Here is a 10809-nt window from a genome sequence, read left to right as displayed (position 1 = left end):
CCAGATACTTGTAATTTTTCCCCATGCCAAGATCCTTGTTATTACTTGATGAACCAGGTCAGAGTCTAAAGGGAAATACTGGGAAAGAAAAAAAGGAATATAGTAATAAATATACACTGATGTTTAGGACCAAATCTTGACCTCAATTTAAAGGGTTCTGTATAACAGTAGGAAATATATATGGATGTCTGCAGCTGGATACACTTTTGGATATATCCAAGAATTGAGAAGTTAATTGCCAAATTGTCAAACACTGCACTTCTCAGTCTTGGTACCAGTAGTAAATGTGGACTTGCACAGGAGTCAGAAGAGGTTTTCAGTGTTTAGGTTGCCCTTGAGATACAAGAGGCATAATTTTGCAAGATAAATGTTTATCTTTTGCATTTCCAGAAATACGCTTGAAGAGACTCTCTTCCCTCCCACAAGGGTTTGTTTGGCACTTGAAGAGACTCGCTAGCTTTGCATTTCCAAATACAGATGCCTCTATTTTGGCTTGCACATTCAGGGAATGGGCTAACAGTAGCTGTATTCCAGAAGTGCTGAGCAGTTCTCCACATTATTTACAGTTACTGCAAGATGCAGATCTTTAGGTCTTCACAAGGTCAAGTCACCCGGACTTAAAACACTGCAGCATGGAATTACAGTCCTATTTTGAGCCACCAACATTTTTGTTAATTTTGTTTCAAGCCAGCAATTGTCTGCAGTATCATACCAAATTAAAAAAAAAAAAAAAATAAGGCAGAAAAATGTAAGGGAGTAAAAGAGGTTTGGCTGTGAATAACGTTGCTAAACATTGTGCAGCAAAAGGAGATGACTTCAGGGACAAATGACCCTGGTGACAGACTTCCCAAATCACAGGATGTCAATTTGTTTTTAGAAGGCACCTACTATGTATTGCAAAGGACTGATGTGAAAAAGTGCATGCTGTCCCTAGACTAAATAAGTGTCGCTTTGTTTCCAACCTAGAAAAGACAGAAAGAAAGACGGAAAGGAAGGGAGGGAGAGAGAAAGCATGTCACAGATGAAAGCACATTCTCAAAGGTCAGGGCAAAGTGTCCTTATTTCAGCAAATGATCTGGCTTAACTTCATAACGAAATAATCCTGCTATCTGATACTGCCTGAGAAATAAACAGTGTTTTTATAAAGTTCTTGCCCATTTCACAGCACTTCCCTGTGACACTGTAATAAAGTAGGTTGCAGCAAGTATCCTGCACGCCATGCCTCCAAATGTACCAGTTAATTACTGAGTCCTTTAAACCTACTAACAAGAGAAGCCTTGTTCTTTCAACCTATTGCTTTATGCCAAAAAAAAAAAAAAAAAAAGGAAAAAAAAGAAAAAAAAGTCATTGGGCAAATAAATCTTTCCAGAGAAAACAGATTTGTTTCCAAATCAGTCAACTGTGCTGAACTGGAAAGAAAGAAATGTTATTTTTTCCAGGATGAAAGCAAAACAAGATCTCTCCCTGTTTATCCTGTCTCACCCATTTCTAAAGAAGGTCAGTTTAATTTCTTCATTACTTTTTCCTGCTGTCTTATTTATCTTGAAGTCCTCTAGTCTTTTTCAATTTCACTGTCAAAGCCCAGCTTAGTTGGTCCAACATAGGGGTGCACTGTGCTTTGCTCTTCACAGCCATGTGAAGATGCTGAATAGAGCTGGGTGAACTGTAAACATCCAGACATTCTCCTTTCTTGCTTGCTTTCTCCATGCTCCTGAAAACAAACATAAATCTCAGGCATTTATTGTTGAATTAGTTTCCTTTTAGCATCTTATTCATTACAGATGCTCAAAAGCCTGTGAAAACAGTCACAAACTCAGTCTGCCCCAGCCCTGTGTGTTGTGCCATGCTGAAATACAAACCTTTATACCATTAGCATCTTTTAGTACTGGTGCCTGGGACTGAGTTTGGAAGGAAGGAATGACAGTACATATAAGGCAATATAGTAAGCCAGAGAAAAGAGCTTTTCTCCCCTCAAAACATGATCTTTAACTCAGAAGGATCCTAGGGCAACTCTTGGAGAGTGACTACACTTCAGGTACAGTCAGTACAGGCCATCATGTTCACCTATACCAGCCCAGCTAGGGTACAAGGGGTGTTTTGCATGCCATAGAGTCAAATGCAGAATTAGATGTACATTTCTTTCAATAGCCATGGTCTGTGAGAGAGGGTCATTAGAGCAGTTGGTTTGATCTCCTAGAGGACACCTCAAGGAAAGAAGAATGCATCCTGCTGAATTCTCCTCCAAGTGTTCTCATTGTGCTGGGTTGGTTACACCAGTTTAACCTCTTCCGCAGTCACGTACACTCCACTGACTTTGGAGCATCAGCAAAACAGCCTGAAGGGAGGTATATGCCAGCTGCCTACATGCAGGTCTTGGAGTAAAGGGCTCGGACACAGGATCAAGTGCCCAAGCCTTATCTACAGCCTCTGCTGCCCTTGTATTACCTCACTGCTGCCTCGGGTGCTGCGCGTGCAGGCTCCACACCAGGAGCAGAGAGCTGGGAAGCAATGACTCAGGCACTGTACCCTGACCAGGTGCCTGTGCCCCGAATGTGTCTGGGCAAGTCTAGAGACAAACCAGGTTCGTGCAGTGCACAAACTGAAGAAGCTGGGAGAGCCACCACAGCTAAAGGTTCTTTGTGAAACTTGCAAGGGTGTGTTGAATGCATAGCTGAATTCAGTTCTCAGCTTGGTCTCTACACAGCTCTTGTCACAGCCCTGTTGTACTATGAAATGTGCTACTTTTAAAACCAGAAAACTACAGGATGTGATACATGGCAATGTCTGCAGCATTCCATGGCTTTTCTAGCAAAATGAGCGGTAATTTCACATCTTTTATTGAAATTCTATTTCAAGGGCCAACATTAAGTTCAGCAGTCCTTTCAAAACAAGCCAGTACTTCTTCATGACACTTTTTAGTCTCTAGTCAGATTTTATCCACTATCCCAGAGCTGCCAATGGATTTATCTTACCATGTTGTTCTTCATTTGCCCAGACACTAGAATATTAGTTATGCATTTTGCTCTTTTCTGATTTTGGTGGCACAGGACGCAGACCTTCCTACACCCACTGTTTCACCAGAGGTGCTTTCCATCTTTCAGTATTTGTTTCTTTTAGAGGTGGTGCAGGGCTTTCTGAAGTTTCTTGGGTGCTCCTGCTGGAGTGAGAGCCTTACAGGATGAGATCACCTGCTTATTTCCAAGGGAAACATCATCCCAGGAAGCACAAATACTCTTGGAGTGCTGCCTTTCCCAAGGTCAGAGAGAGGCACATCTGCATCTCCACACCTCTGGCACATAGGTTTCTATTAAAAGTAATTGCCTTGGTGGTACTTTCTCCAAGCTGGATTCTGTAATGAGAACAACTGCTCTCATAATACCAAAGCCATTTAGAAAATGCTACCTAGCTTAGCTCAGGCACCTACTGCTGGGATACACAGACTGTTGTTAAATGTCAACTGATCCATTCTGCTATCATGGGAACGTATCCACACTCCATCATCAGTGTTTCCAGCTCTCTAGCCCCCTCAGACCTCTGGGGGTTGTCATTTTGAATAATTGTTAATATTAAAGAAAGTATTTCCACAAAAGCAAATGGAGTGGCTGTGAAAATTGTCACACTCCCATTGAAGTCAACAGTAGTTACCTGAGTGGGAGCAGACAACATCTGCTTTTTCTTTATAGCTAGTGTTTATTCATTCACTCTAGGTGCCCCTAAAAACTTTACGCTGTCAACCCTTCTCTAGATAGATCTAGCCCAGCCTGCATGAAAGCAGCATTTGCCAGCTGGGCTTCCAAGAAATTACACTGCACAAATAATTACCCTAGAGGAGAACAGCCTTGGCAGCAACTACCTGAGTACTGGAGAAATGCAAGTAGTCAAAGGGCAAGGCTTTGGAGATCACTGCCGCAAACTGTCTGGTGGAGCGTGTTAGAGAGACATTCAGCAAATGTGACTGAGACGTCTGATTCTCTGCCAGCTGTCAGGTTTGGAATTACAGCCATAGCAATTAGCCATGATTACTTCCCGATGTTATTAAGTACAGTGCAAAGATCACCAGTTGTAGTAGTTTCTTTTGTGATATTTAAGTGCAGTGCCAAAGAGGAGTATCAGATCTCAGGTCTGAAGACTAGGGATGCATTGGCAGCTGTGCTCAGGGAAGAGACAGGAGGATCAATATTTACTGTTTATGCTGAGCAGGTCTCCCTCCAGACATGTCCTGGCAATATCTGTTAAAACATGATTAAACAGATAAATAAGGATAATAACCCTAACTAGTGCTGTAGAGGTTACAAAGTCATCCCATGACCATACTAGTCCAGCCAGCTGCCCTGTAGTTTGACCATAAGCTATTCCCTTATGAAAAGCATGAAGAAAAGATCTATTTTGTTGCACAACCAAAAGCATTAAATGTTAATAAATTATTGGGCTTTACCTAGAACTTCTGTCCACCTTTGGAAGGGCACTGGTTTAGACTACTAAGATCTCATAGACAAAACTAATGAGCAAATGTCAGAATTGAAGATTTCTGTATGAGCACCCTTGATACCAGGTAATCAAAAAGTGTTTCCAGCTGAGGTCCTCTGGAGATCATATCCAAATCTGGGAGAGAGCACCTCTCTAGCAGCTCGGGATAGTGGTTGCTAACTACTGTATCAGTAGTACCCTATGCAAAGATACTGTTATTTGAAGGGGGAGTAAACAAAATATTCTAAGCTCGCTACACCTTACTTTTGTATTTCAGGTTTACAGTTTCAGCGAGTATAGCATGAGGGCTATTTACTCTGAAGGGACTGGGTAACACCATCACAAGCACTCTTTTCCCTCTTCATTTAAACACTCCCATACTCCTACCTCATATCCTCGAGGCATTTCTGAAGACTTAGTGAAGATAGGGTCTGTGTGGAGCAATGAATCAGTTCAGCAGACCATGTTGGAAGATTTGCTTATCCCTGTTGACATCAAAACCTGGTGAAATGTCAGTGTTCACCTAGAGGTGCCATGACTCCAATCATGGCTAGTTTGCAAAGTCTGAAGTAGAGGTGTTTGAGCCTAGGTTATTGTGGTCTGCAAAAATAGTCCATGCACACACAGTTTTAAAGTTTTTTTAAAGACCTAGCCAAATAATCTACCATTAGTAAAAAATCCAAAGCTTTCTTGAGTACATTGGCTGCTGGATACCTGCTATCCACATGGTGTGATATGGAGCTGTTCAGTTACAAATGATCACGGGAGGCAAAATCGTTGTTTACCTTCCCTGACAGAACAGATGTGACTTACAATCAGACTTTGGTTAAACACTTAAGGAAAGAGCATTTCTGCCAGATCAAATGAATGCCCATGGAAACCAACTGTGGCAGAAATTAATTTAGTTAAACATTTGAACTAATCCTCTCTGAAATTCTTTCGGCACTGTTTATTCAGCTTTAATTGTTTCATGAACACACAACAGTTTAAACAGGGCCTTAGAACCTATGTCAAGCCCATACAGTTCATTTGATACAATTTAATTTGACCACTTGAGAGGCATAAACATTCTTAGCATGTAAATTAAAGGTGTCTCTGGAAGGCATTCAGCTTTTTACTAAATGTTGTTAAGAAGTAGACAGAAGCCAACAGAGGACTGTTGTACAGAGTCAGTAATCTGATATTCTGCTATCATTATCATGAAGCTCTTTTTCACAGTAAAAACACCTTAGATTTGAGATTCCAGGAAGAGGTGATTTTTTAAATATGAAAGAGTAGATGCTTTGTTCTTCCATAATTAATGGAAAAAAAACCTTGCTGAAGTTTGCGTAAGTTTCAGTTACGCAAGATTTGGAGTTATAGTGCTCCCTTACAGGACACAACCTCATAAGTTATTGTTCCCAATGTTTCTAAAAATTGTGTGTCAGTGTAAGGTTAGCAAGTACAGAGAAAACTGATTTTCTGTCCTCTCTGGAGACAGGAGAAATCAGTAGATAAAAAAAAATTACCCATCAATATTTTCTTAGCTCACGTAGGAACACTTTATACCAAGGTGAAGGTTCAAGTTTTCATTAAGTTAAATTGAAGAAAAAGTCTTCAAAGACTTGTCTGCCGCTGTATTGTCCAAGAAGTAAAAGAGTGTCCTATGACTGCCCAGCAAAGTTTGTTGTAATGAAAGTGTGGGCATGCACAGCTCAGGGAAAAACTACACTAGGAGGTAAAGAACAACCTTCACAAGGATAACAGTGCCTTCAGGTTCCTGATTTCCTCTTGGTTTGTCCCTGCTAACCAATGTAGCTGGAGAGATACATCTGTTTCTGAAAATCCCAAGCACCTGCAAAGCAGAGGTGCCAAAAAGGACTGACCTCTATAGGGTATAAAGGCCACTGTGGGCCAGCCTCACAGAGAGTTCTGGACCTGCTGAGGAGAAACGTCTTGGAGGGTGAGAAAAATGCACCTTGCATGTTTGGCCTCTGGTAGGTCTGGGTATGGGAGAAGTGAGACACATGTAAAGGTGGGTTTCAGCCTAAGGCAAAGTGATTAGTGGAGGTATCTAAGGGCAGTTAGACTTCTGGTTTAAATGCCTCAGCACGGGCTGAAAGACAGGATGAATCTTGTTTCCAGAGTCCACAAAAATACCTAGGTAATCCAGTGGTTACCACTTTATTATGCAAAGATGAAGAGAAAGAGAAAAACAGGAAAGAAGAAGAATCTGCCTTCTGAGCTACTTCAAGTAAAAGTGAAAGGACATTTGTCAGTCAGGCATTTGGAGAGCAAACTCAACACAACACTGGAAACTGACAGAAAAAAAGTTAGAAAGTTGTGTTCATTTATTTAGCTGCCGTTCTTTTCTCAAGGACCTTTTCTTGCCTGCTCCGGAGCAATTTGTGACTTACAGTTTGCTACTAATAAACACTGAGTGGTAGCAGTGCAGTCTGTCCACAGAAATGGCTATGGATATGCTCCAACAGAGTCCAGACTTCCTAGAAGCTTATCTGAACAAACAACTAAATCTTGGTATAGCACTTCTCATCCCGAGATTAGGCTCACCTGTTTCTACCCAGACATGTTCTATTTTTCTCTAGGTCTGCTTGGGTGGATTTCTGTCCCTGGGTAGGGGAAAGATAAAGGGGAAACGTGCACTTCTGCACTTTGGCCAAGGGAAGAGCAGCAGTGAAGTCAATCAAGGATAGGTACAGGGCGGACCTCACAGGGAGATGGACCTCAGGGAACTGCAAAATATTTGAAGGCTGACTTTGAGGATCTGGGACAGCCAAGGTTAGAGGGGCAGGTAGAAAGAGTAGGAAGTGAATGGAAGAACAAAGTTACAGAGGTTTGGGAGGCAGTGATACAGCAGAGGCAGGATTGAGCAAACTGAGAAAAATGCTGAAGATACGTTAGGAAGGGTGGGTGGGGATGAGAATGGCAGGTCAGGAAGTTGCAGGCTGTGGCTGAGACTGAAGGATAAGGAAGAGAAAAGCAAAGTGCTCTGGTTTCTCAGAGGGAAGAGGCTGAGGACAAAGAAATCAAAAGGTAGCTCTCTCCTATCCCAGTTTTAACAGAAATTATTTTTATGAGGAGAATTACATGAATGCATAGGATCTCTCTATCCACTCCAAACCCATGATAAAAGATTCCCACATACAGCCTCTTTTTACTTTGACCAGTGTGTTAATTTAATCACTTTTAATTAAAGTACTCTAATTTTCAAAAGACATCTAGGAGGTCAGTACTACCATTGGCCTATGGGAACAACAACACTTTCTAGAGGTATTTATCACTTCTCCAGGGTAGGCTTGCTCTACAGACACCTCTGAGACTGCAGGGAATACATGCTCGCTGCTGTTAACTGCAAACACACTCAGCAGCAAAAGCACAGAGCTCAGTTCAGGCTGCAAAAAAATCAAATGAGAGCTTGAGCCACTGGAACACCTTGCAGCACACAGACACAGGGGGTCTCATTCTTTAAACAGGGGCTTGTAGTGCCATTTCAGATCCCTGGGGGTACCCAAGAGACCTGGTCAGCCAGACAGATGCCACAGAGGTTTTAAATGCAACATATCTCTTTGGAAGAAAGGGGTGAAAGCCATACAGGATGTGTTTTGGCATCCCAGAGAGCACTAGATGTGTCTGAATGAGTAAGCTGTCCTCATTGTTTCTATAAGAGTTGATCTCTACTGCTAAAGAAAAGAAGGAAAGGACCGCTGCCAAGGCCAAGCAGCACATACTGACTCCTGCCCCCACTGCTTGGGGCTATGCTCTCCTGTCTAGGCTGCTTGGTCTTGGATCTCATCTGAACAACAGGTAGTCTTCCTGTGATTCTGAGAGAGAAATACTTCCTTCTGCTTGTTGTCTTTTTCAGTGGGAAGTGTGTGAAATACCCTTACAGCTGTGCCTCCCTCACCTAAGGGATGTTTTTCCAGAATGCCCACAAAGACACATCGCAGGCTGGGGGTATGCTGTTAGAGCATGAGGGTGAGGACACAAAGCCTCTTGGGCATGGTGCAGGACTGCTTTGGGTAAAGGGAGCCAAACCTGGAGCATTCTGATCTATCCTGCGTTCAGGAGGGCTCCACAGGATTTTTTTTCAGAACAATATGTATCTGGGATCAGTATGTACATGACCTTTGGTCAGCTGATACAGACCGCTGCTAACATCAGATGACATTTCAGGTTTGAAATGAATCACTGTCATTGCTGTCCAGTTTTCTTACTGCAGTCAGTCCCACTGAACAAACACTCAGTTGTTTGGCTAATCAGGCAGCAAAAAAATAAAAGGAAAGAAAAAGTGGTTGCTTAAGAACTACTGCTTTTTGAGGGCTTGGGATTTCCATTGCTTTTGCTGGTCAGCAAAAGCTGCTAAGCAGAACCAGCAGACTGTGACCCCCCTGCGCACTGCTGTCGGTTTGGGTTGGAACGTGCTCCCTCGGCATCCATAACCCAGCCGTGAGAACAAGCCTCGCCGCCCTGCAAACCCCGCCGAGCCTGCCTTTCAGTGCTTAATGTAGTTCTTGGCCTGCTGTCATTTTGGCAGCACTTCGACTGCAGACCTCAATTTAATGCAATTATTAAATCTAAGACGAATTCCATGCAGGATACTGCCATCAAATCCCAGGCTACAGGTCTGCATCTCAAGAGATGATGTTGCCAGTCCCCATGCCCAGAGAGTCAAACATGCCCCATGCTACCCTGAGTGATGTTTATCCAACTTATTCCTAAAACCTTCAGCCCCAGAAGGAGCTTTAGTAGCTCTGTAGGTCCCAGACCCACAGTGAGCCAGTGCCCCTGTGCTTACAAGCTGCTTCTCTGGGAATCAGGAGGACTAGGCATTGCTTCCCGATTCACTTGATGACCTACTTGGTGATCCTTACAGATTTCCCAAACTTAGAAGTATGTATCACTTTTTCAGGAAAGAAGAAATGATGATACTGGCTTTACCTTGACAAATCACTTTTACAAAGAGCATTTTTGATAAAGAGCTACAGACTAAAAAATTGCTAATATTATTAGTATCTAATAGGGTTAACAATTTAAAATAATCACTATTATTAAAATCAGATAACTCATTTTAATATCCTTGGAACACAAAGCCTCACCTCATGATTTTTTTCTTTTGTTTTGTGGAGGGGACAATTTAGGGGACTGGTTCCCTTTCCCTGACTTCCATAAGATTTTGGCTGCAAGTTGCTGGATGGTGAGGGAGGCAAATTTCTGCTCTTTAGTGTGTTGTTTTTACCCCATCTCCATAGGACTTCAGCAGGAAAGCAAATGGCTCTTTCTCATAATCAGCTTACTTAATTCCCTCTCTGATGGGCAGTCTGTAGCAAACTGTCTCCAGGTAAGAACCAATGAGCATGGCGGGAGTGCAGGGTCATCCTGCACGCCCTCCTTTGCCTTTCAGACCTGGAAGTTTTTCATGGTCCTGGGGATCTTAAAGGTGTTTTTAGAAGGAAATCTTCAAATGCATTCCTGACTCCTTTTTTTGAGAGAAAACCACAATTACATGGGGAGAGTATATAGTGAAGGTTTTTGACTGCCGGGAGCTGGAGAGAAGATCTGCAGGAACACTTGTGTTTGTGTAGCTTGGGTTATTTAATCTGGAATGTCCTTTGACTCAACTGCCCTGTCCTCCTCTCTACCAGTGTGCACAGAAGAATGGGACTCTTGGGGGACTTCCACTTCCCCCACACAAGAATTTTGCCTCTGACATGTATGAGGAGTAAGAACAGGACTGCAGCAATAAATAAATACCAAAGTGATTAAAAACAAATGTGTGAAGCATTATTAATGATACACTGGAGAGAATGGAAGCTCACTATGCCAGAAACACCATCAGGAACAGAACAGATATCAAGGGCTACACAGCCTGATGTTAAGGCATCAGAAGGGGACAAAGCAGTGATTTACTGTGCAACATCTGAGCCTTCAGCTGGATAGCTCAGGATTGATTAGTGGAGTTAGCAGGTCAGGTCAGACACAGGTCTATGCAGATAACCTACCTCTGTCAACGGGAACTGCCATGTTTTGCCTTGTTCTCAATATTCAGCATACCCCCTGCCCTCCTTCCATCATGTTTTCTATACTCACAGCTCTTGGAGAAGTTTTGACAACTTGCAGCCCATGTGTCCTTGCTTTGAAGGTGTTTCTGGAAAGACAGCTGGACTGTCTGGATGCCCAGCAAAGTGGTCTATTGTGCAAGAAGGTGGCTGAGAGTTTGGTGATACAGGGCGCTTTTTTTTCTATAATTTTTCCCATTTTTCCACTGATAAATTTGAAATGCAACTACCACATATGCAGTGCTTTACTCCAGTAAGTAATTATGTGACAGCTCCTGTTTTGAGC

At 42.6% G+C, this 10809-nt stretch overlaps 1 long non-coding RNA gene across 2 annotated transcripts in view; it reads left to right on the top strand.

Moving 5' to 3' along the window:
* The first annotated feature begins 1399 nt into the window (after window positions 1–1399).
* LOC125322023 overlaps window positions 1400–10809 on the top strand; it is a 62116-nt gene continuing 52706 nt past the window's right edge. For both annotated transcript variants that reach the window (XR_007201812.1, XR_007201811.1), the window contains exon 1: window positions 1400–1497. This is a non-coding gene — a long non-coding RNA (uncharacterized LOC125322023). The remainder of the gene's footprint in view (window positions 1498–10809) is intronic.

The sequence above is a fragment of the Corvus hawaiiensis genome, chromosome 2 (assembly GCF_020740725.1).
Source record: "Corvus hawaiiensis isolate bCorHaw1 chromosome 2, bCorHaw1.pri.cur, whole genome shotgun sequence".
Classification (NCBI taxonomy): Eukaryota; Metazoa; Chordata; class Aves; order Passeriformes; family Corvidae; genus Corvus; species Corvus hawaiiensis.
This window is presented reverse-complemented; position numbering and strand designations above follow the sequence as displayed.